This window comes from Propithecus coquereli, unplaced genomic scaffold (assembly GCF_000956105.1).
Source record: "Propithecus coquereli isolate 6110/MARCELLA unplaced genomic scaffold, Pcoq_1.0 Scaffold443, whole genome shotgun sequence".
Taxonomy (NCBI): Eukaryota; Metazoa; Chordata; class Mammalia; order Primates; family Indriidae; genus Propithecus; species Propithecus coquereli.
The window spans coordinates 47,116-54,941 of record NW_012150208.1 but is presented as its reverse complement, the minus strand read 5'-3'; positions in this window follow the sequence as shown (position 1 = coordinate 54,941).

Genomic DNA, 7,826 nt, shown 5'->3' with positions numbered 1-7,826 from the left:
TGTTAAAAACACTGTCATTTCTCCTTTGAATTGTGTTCACTCCTTTGTCAAAGATCAGTTGACTATATTTCTGTGGGTCTGTTTCTGGACTATCTATTCTGTTCCAATGACCTATGTGTCTACTCTTTGGTGATACCAGGCTGTCTTGGTTACTATAGCTTTGTAGTAAGTCCAGAGGTCAAGTGGTATCAGTCCTCTAACTTTGTTTTTCAGTATTATGTTGGCTATTCTAGGTCTTATAAACTTTAGAATCAGTTCGTTGATATCTACAGAACGGTTTGCTGGAATTGTCACTGGGATTGCGTTGACTCTATAGATTAAGTTGGGAATACTTCAAATCTTAACAATATTGAGTCTTCCAATCCATGAACATGGAATATCCCTACATTTATTTGTTTATTTATTTTGAGACAGAGTCTCACCGTGTCACCTGGGCTAGAGTGCAGTGGCGTCATCATAGTTCACAGCAACCTCAAACTCCTGGACTCAAGCAATCCTCAGCCTCTCAAGTAGCTGGGACTACAGGCACATGTCATAACGCCCAGAGAATTTTTCTATTTTTAGTAGAGACGGGGGTCTCACTTTTGCTCAGGCTGGTCTCGAACTCCTGGGCTCAAGTGATCCTCCTGCCTCAGCCTCCCAAAGTGCTGGGATTATAGCCATAGTGCTCAGCCGTTTATCTGGTTTTGGTACAAGGAAAATTCTGACTTCATGGAATAAGTCAGGAAGTATTCCCTCCACTTCTATTTTCTGGAAAAGATTGTAGAGAATCGATGTCATTTCTTCCTTAAGTGTTTACTAGGGTTCAACAGTGAAATCTTCTGGGCCTGGTGCTTTCTGTTGTTCATTGATTCAGTTTCCATCCATAACAGATACAGGCCTATTCAGATAATCTGTTTCCCTGTGTGAGTTTTGGTTGGTTGTATCTTCCAAGAAATTGGTCTGTTTCACCAAAGTTATCAAATTTGTGGGCACAGAATTGGTCGTAATAGTCTTCTGTTATCTTTTTAACGTCCTTGGGGTCAATAGTGATGAGCTCTCTCTCATCTCTTATTTCTGATATTAGTAATTTGTGTCTTCTCTTTTTTTCTTAATTCACCTAACTAGAGGGTTATCAGTTTTATTGATTTTTTTCAAAGCATCAGATTTTGATTTTATTGATTTTCTATTGGTTTCCTGTTTTCAATTTTATTGGTTTCTACTCTAATTTTTATATCTATTCTTTTGCTTGCTTTAGGCTTACATTGATCTTTATTCTCTAGTTCGCATTTCATAAATTTTGATACATTGCATTTTTGATACATTGCATTGTTTTCATTTAGTTTAAAATATTTTAAAATGTATTTCAGACTTCTTCTTTGACCTATGTGGTATTTAGAAGAGTTTTGTCTAATAACCAGGTGCAGTGGCCCGTGCCTCTAGTCCCAGCTACTCGGGAAGCTGAGGTGGGAGGATCACTTGAGCCCAGGAGGTCGAGACCAGGCTGGGCAACATAGTGAGACCCCATCTCTAAATAAAAAATAGAAGTATTTTGTTTTATCTCCAATTATTTAGAGGTTTCCTAACTATCTTTCTGTTTTTGATTTCTAGTTTAATGTCATCTGAGAGCATACTTCATATGGTTTGCATTCTTTTGAATTTGTTAGGGTATGTTTTATGACCGAGTATGTAGTCTATCTTGGTGAATGTTCATATGAGCTTGAGAAGAATGTATATCTGTTGTTGTTGAATGAAGTATTCTATAAATGTCAATTAGGGCTGGTGCAGTGGCTTTTGCTTATAATCCCAGCACTTTGGGAGGCTGAGGCAGGAGGATTGCTTGAGCCCCAGAGTTTGAGGTTGCTGTGAGCTATGACTCTGTCTCAAAAAAAAAAAAGTCAATTAGATTCAGTGGCTTGATGGTGCTATTCATTTCAGCTACACCCTTACTGATGTTTTTGCCTGCTAGATGTGTCAATTATTAATACAGGGATGTTGGAGTTTCCAACTATAAAAGTGGATTTGTCTATTTCTCTTACAATTCTATCAGTTTTTGCTTCACATATTTTGATGCTGTTGTTAGGTGCATACTCATTAAGGATTTAACAATGTCTTCTTGGAGTCTTGATCCTCTTAGCACTGTATAATGTGCCTCTTTAGCCCTGATAATTTTTCTTCCTCTGAAGTCTGCTTTGTCTGAAGTTAATATTGCTACTCTAGCTTTCTTTTGATTAGTGTTAACACGGTATATCTTTCTCCATCCCTTTATTTTTAATCTATTTATGTCTGTATTTAGGTTGGTGCAAAAGTTATTGCAGTTTTAGCATTGTTGAAATTTGCTGTTTGATATCGGAATACATTCTTAAATAAATGTGGTTATGTTACACATCGTTTTAATGTGCATTTCTTGCTTTATGTTTTCTGCTAATGACTTATTACTTGCTGTTTACTTGTAATTTACTTTAGACTATGGAAATGATGTTAGACAAAAAGCAAATTTGAGCGATTTTCTCATTCGAGTTCAAAATGGGTCGTAAAGCAGCAGAGACAATTCGCAACATCAACAACGCATTTGGCTCAGGAACTGCTCACGAACATACAGTGCAGTGGGGGTTCAAGAAGTTTTGCAGAGGAGACGAGAGCCTTGAAGACGAGGAGCGCAGTGGCCGCCATCGGAAGTTGACAAGGACCCACAGAGAGCCATCATCGAAGCTGATCCTCTCACACAACACAAGAAGTTGCCAAAGAACTCAAAGTTGACCATTCTACGGTTGTTTGGCATTTGAAGCAAACTGGAAAGGTGAAAAAGCTTGATAAGTGGGTGCCTTGTGAGCTGACTGAAAATCAAAAAAAACCGTCGTTTTTGAAGTGTCCTCTTCTCTTCTTGTACAAAACAACAATGAACCATTTCTCAATCAGATTGTGACGTGGAAGAAAAGTGGATTGTATATGATAACTGGCAACAGTTACAACATATGCAGCTCTGTAGTTGGACCAAGAAGAAGCTCCAAAGCACATCCCAAAGCCAAACTTGCGCCAAGAAAAGGTCATAGTCACTGTTTCGTGGTCTGCTGCTGGTCTGATCCACTGTGGCTTTCTGAATCCCATTCCATCTGAGAAATCATTCCAGCGAAACCATTCCATCTGAGAAATCTGCTCAGCAAATCGATGAGATGCACGGAAAACTGCCACGCCTGCAGCCAACATTGGTCACCAGAAAGGGCCCAGTTCTTCTCCCCAACAACACCCGATGGCAGGTCGCACAACCAACGCTTCAAAAGTTGAATGAATTGGGCTGCAAAGTTTTGCCTCATCCGCCATATTCATCACCTGACTTCTTGCCAACCCACTACCACTTCTTCAAGCGTCTCAAAAACTTTTTGCAGGGAAAATGCTTCCACAACCAGCAGGATGCAGAAAATGCTTTCCAAGTTCATCGAATCCTGAAGCACAGATTTTTGCAATACAGGAATAAACAAACTTATTTCTCATTGGTAAAATATGTTGATTGTAAGGGTTCCTTTTTTGATTAATAAAGATGTGTTCGAACCTAGTTATAATGATTTAAAATTCGCGGTCCAAAACCGCAATTACTTTTGTACCAACCTAATATTTAAAGTGGGTTTCTTATAGACAACATATAATTGGGTCCTTTTTTAAAATCTACTGACAGTCATTATCTTTTAATTGGTATATTTAACACCATTTATATTCAAATAGTTGAGATAGTTGGATTAATATCTATCATGTCTGTAACTATTTTCTAGTAATCGCACTTACCTTTGTTTCTTTTTCTTATTTTCCCCTCTTTTTCTTCCTTCTCTGGTTTAATTGAGAATTTTACATAATTCCATTTTTTCATCTTTTAGCACATCAATTTTTTTGTTTGTTTGTTTGGGTTTTTTTGGTTTTTTTTTTTTTTGAGATAGAGTCTCACTCTGTTGCCCTGGCTAGAGTGAGTGCTGTGGCATTAGCTTAGCTCACAGCAACCTCAAACTCCTGGACTCAAGCGATCCTACTGCCTCAGCCTCCCGAGTAGCTGGGACTACAGGCATGAGCCACCATGCCCGGCTAATTTTTTCTATATATTTTTAGTTATCCAGATAATTTCTTTCTATTTTTTTAGTAGAGATGGGGTCTCGCTCTTGCTCAGGCTGGTCTCAAACTCCTGAGCTCAAACAACCTGCCTGCCTCGGCCTCCCAGAGTGCTAGGATTACAGGCGTGAGCCACCGCTCCCGGCTAGCACATCAATTTTAACTCAAATTTTCTTTGAGGCCGGGCACAGTGGTTCATGCCTGTAATCCTAACAATCTAGGAGGCTGAGGCAGGAGGATCGCTTGAGCCCAGGATTTTGAGGTTGCTGTGAGCTAGGCTAATGCCACGGCACTCACTCTAGCCAGGGCAACAGAGTGAGAACTTGTTTAAAAAAAAAAATTTAAAAACATTTTAACTATTGCCCTAGAGTTTGCAACACAGATTTACGACTAATCTAAGTCCACTTTCAAATTACACTTTTCCACTGCATGGGTAGTGCAGGTGCCTTTTAACAGGGTATTCCCAGGTCCCCTTTCCTCGCCCTTACCACATTGCTGTCCTTCCTTTCACTGATTCTTGTACCATAGTCCCCCAGGTGGCTGCGGCTATCGTTACTTTAAACACTTACCTATTAGATCAGTTAAGAATAAGAAATGTAAATGATTTTGTACTACCTTCATTTGTTCCTTTCTTGACATTCTTCCTTTTTTTATGTAGGTCTGAATTTCTGACCTACGTCACTTTCCTTCTCACTGAAGAACTTCTTTTAACATTTCTTGCAGGGCAGGTTTGCTAGCAATAAATCTCATTTTTTGTTTGTCCAAAAACGTTTTAATTTCTCCTTTGCTTTTTTTTTAACTGAGATAAAATTTGTGTAATGTAACGTTACCAATTAAGCCATATTAAAGTGTACAGTTGAGTGGCCTTTACTAAATACACAATATTTCCTTCACTGTTGAAGGATACTTTTCCTGGATATGGAATGTAGGGACCGTCCCTGGGCAAATTGGCTTAAGCCCAGAGTCAGCGAAACTGGGCGTGCTCTCCTTGGCGCCAGAGGTCAATAGGTCCGGACACGGCCTCTTGACCAAACAGAACTATTCCTCAGGACAGATAGCTTTATGATAGATAACCAAGCGCCTGGGGTCTTGCAAACAAGCCAAGGCATCTCATTGTCCTGCATAGGGTAATGAGATAAAGAAGTTAAGATACAAGAAGTTAAGATGCAAACGTCTGCTTTCCTTAAGCAATCGTCTGGAAGGAATGAAAATGTATTTTTCTCAGGGCGCCCAAGGTAGTCACGTGCCAGGAAGTAGCTGCCGGACATAGAAAAAGTATATAATAAAGCGACCGGTAGAATTGTCTACTGCAGTCTTGTATGTCCTTGTGTGTGTCTGTGTGCTTCTTTCTGTGTCCATCCCCCGTTCTGCAATCCGGGCAGCGACATGGAATTCTAGGTTGATGAGGTGTTTTTCTTTCAAAACTTTAAATATTTCACTCCCTTCTCTTTTTCCTTGCTTGTGTGGTGTCTGACAAGCAGCAGGCTATAGTTCTTATTCGTTTCCTCTATAAGTAAGCTACGTTTCTGGTTTTTTTCCTATGGCTTCTTTCAAGATTTTGTCTTTGCCTTTGGTTTTCTAGAGTTTGAATATGATGTCTAGGTGTTTGCTTTTTTGTTTTTTTTGTTTTTGTATTTATGCTACTCGGTATTCTCTGGATTTATGATTTGGTGTCCGTCATGAATTTTAGAAAATTCTCAGCCATTATTACTTCAAATGTTTCTTCTGCTCTGTTTTCTCTTTCTTCTCCTGTGGTATTTCAACTGTGCATATATTCCACCTTTTGAAATCATCCCATAGTTCTTGCAGATTGCTTTGCTATGTTTGCTCTTTGCATTTCAGTGTGGGAGTTCCTATTAACGTCTCTTTAAGCTGATTCTGTCCTCCTCTGTGTCCAGTCTACTGGTGAGGCCGTCAAAGGTATTCTTCATCTCTGCCACAGTGTGTTTTATTTCTAGCATCTCCTTTGAGTTTCCACTTCTCTGCTTACATTACCTACCTGTCCTTTTTCCATTAGAGCCCTTAGCATATGTGATAGTCATTTTAAATTTTGTCTGATAGTTCCAAAATCTGTCCTATCTGGACCTAGTCATGTCTGAGCTTGATTCTAATGCTCGCCTTGTCTCTGCAGCCTGTGTGTTTTCCTGCTGTTTAGCATGCCTTGCAATATTCGGTTTATTGGGTAAATCTGATATAAATAGACCCTTAATGTAAGATTTATGTTAACCTGATTAGGAGTTGGGTTTAGTTTTAATGTTTACTGTAAATTTAAGTGCCAGAGGCTTTAAATTCCTCTACTGTCCTTGGTTTTTTCTCCTCTGTTGTCTTTGGGTTTCCCCAAGAACCTCTTAAATATAGTCTGTGCCTAGAAGCTCTTCCAGCTGTAACCCACCAGTGATATTGGAGCCCTGCTGATGCGGTAGCAAGGGTTAGAGAAGGGGAAGCATTTTCTAATTTTATGATTCTTTTAGTGGATCTCTGTCCCTGGGCTCTGAGCTTCACAGGTATCTTAGCTTTACCCCCCACCCCCAGGTGAGTTATGAAGGTTAGAGGGGGCTAGAGTTGGCTGATTAACCCAGGTGAGCTGGCTCTGCCTGTCTCCTTTCCTGGAGAGCAGGCTCATTATGGAGATTGCTCTGGGTGCCTCTAAAACCGGAGGCCAGGTGTGTGGTGGCTCTCTCTCGTTGTGAAGATGGGAATAATGACTTCCAAGCGCATCGCATGTTGATGCAGGAACTGGAAGTTGCTTTTCCCTTTGTTTTTTGCTTTGTAAAAATGTTCCCAGGCACCAGGGCCAAGATGGTGCATCCATTCGGGAAACGGTGCGCGGTGGAGCCGCCCCGGCCTAGCGGTGCACCCTGATCCGGGCCGGCAAGGCTGGGAGTGGACGGCCACGCAGACTCTGTGCTCAGCAGACCTCCCTCCTGCCACACCCCACTCCACTGCCTTTGGGCTCTCTCCCTCCTCAGATTCCATCCTACAGTTCACCCTGGATCCTGCCCCAAAAAGATCTTTCTAGAACACAGACCTACCCAGCTCAAAAATTCTCCCCTGCTTGAAAACCCTATACCCCTAGAATAAAGTACCAGTTGCTTAGTGTGGCATTCACAGATCCTCAGAATTCACCCCAGCCTTCCGTCTGCTTCCCACCTCTCCGGCTCCTGCACAGAAGGGGGGTGCCAGGGACACCTCAAACTACTCCCAAGTCCCTGAACACCACATGCTCTCTCCAATCTCTCTGCCTTTGCACATGCTGGTCCCTCTGGAAGCCCTTCCCATTCTGACTGGCAAACTCTTCCCCCACCAGCAAGGCTTCGCCTCCTTAGGGAAGCCTCCCGCAAACACTTTGTACATCGCTCAGTCACAGTGCTGTGCTCTGGGTCCCACTGATGCCCTGTCCGTGTTTCCCAGCCCCAAGGGACCTCTCCAGCAGCCAGAATCCTGTCTCCCTTGAGGCAGAGGAGTCAAGAGGCAGATACTTTGCATCTCCCCTGTGGCCCTGTTTTCTTCCCAGCCCTCCCCATTGCCCCTCTCTGGCTGGGGAGAGGAAGAAGGTCTAGAGGGGAAGGAACGGCTGTGCGCAGGCCCCTGTTGCACAGGGCAGGGCAAAGGAAGCTGGCTCTGAAGGCAGACTCCAGGGGTTCACAGCCCAAGCTCTGCCACTTACCAGCGGTGTGAGCTGGGGCTTTGCTTTCCTCATCTATAGAGCACATTAGGAAATAGGACCTAGCTCTGAGGTAGGGAATCCTCAG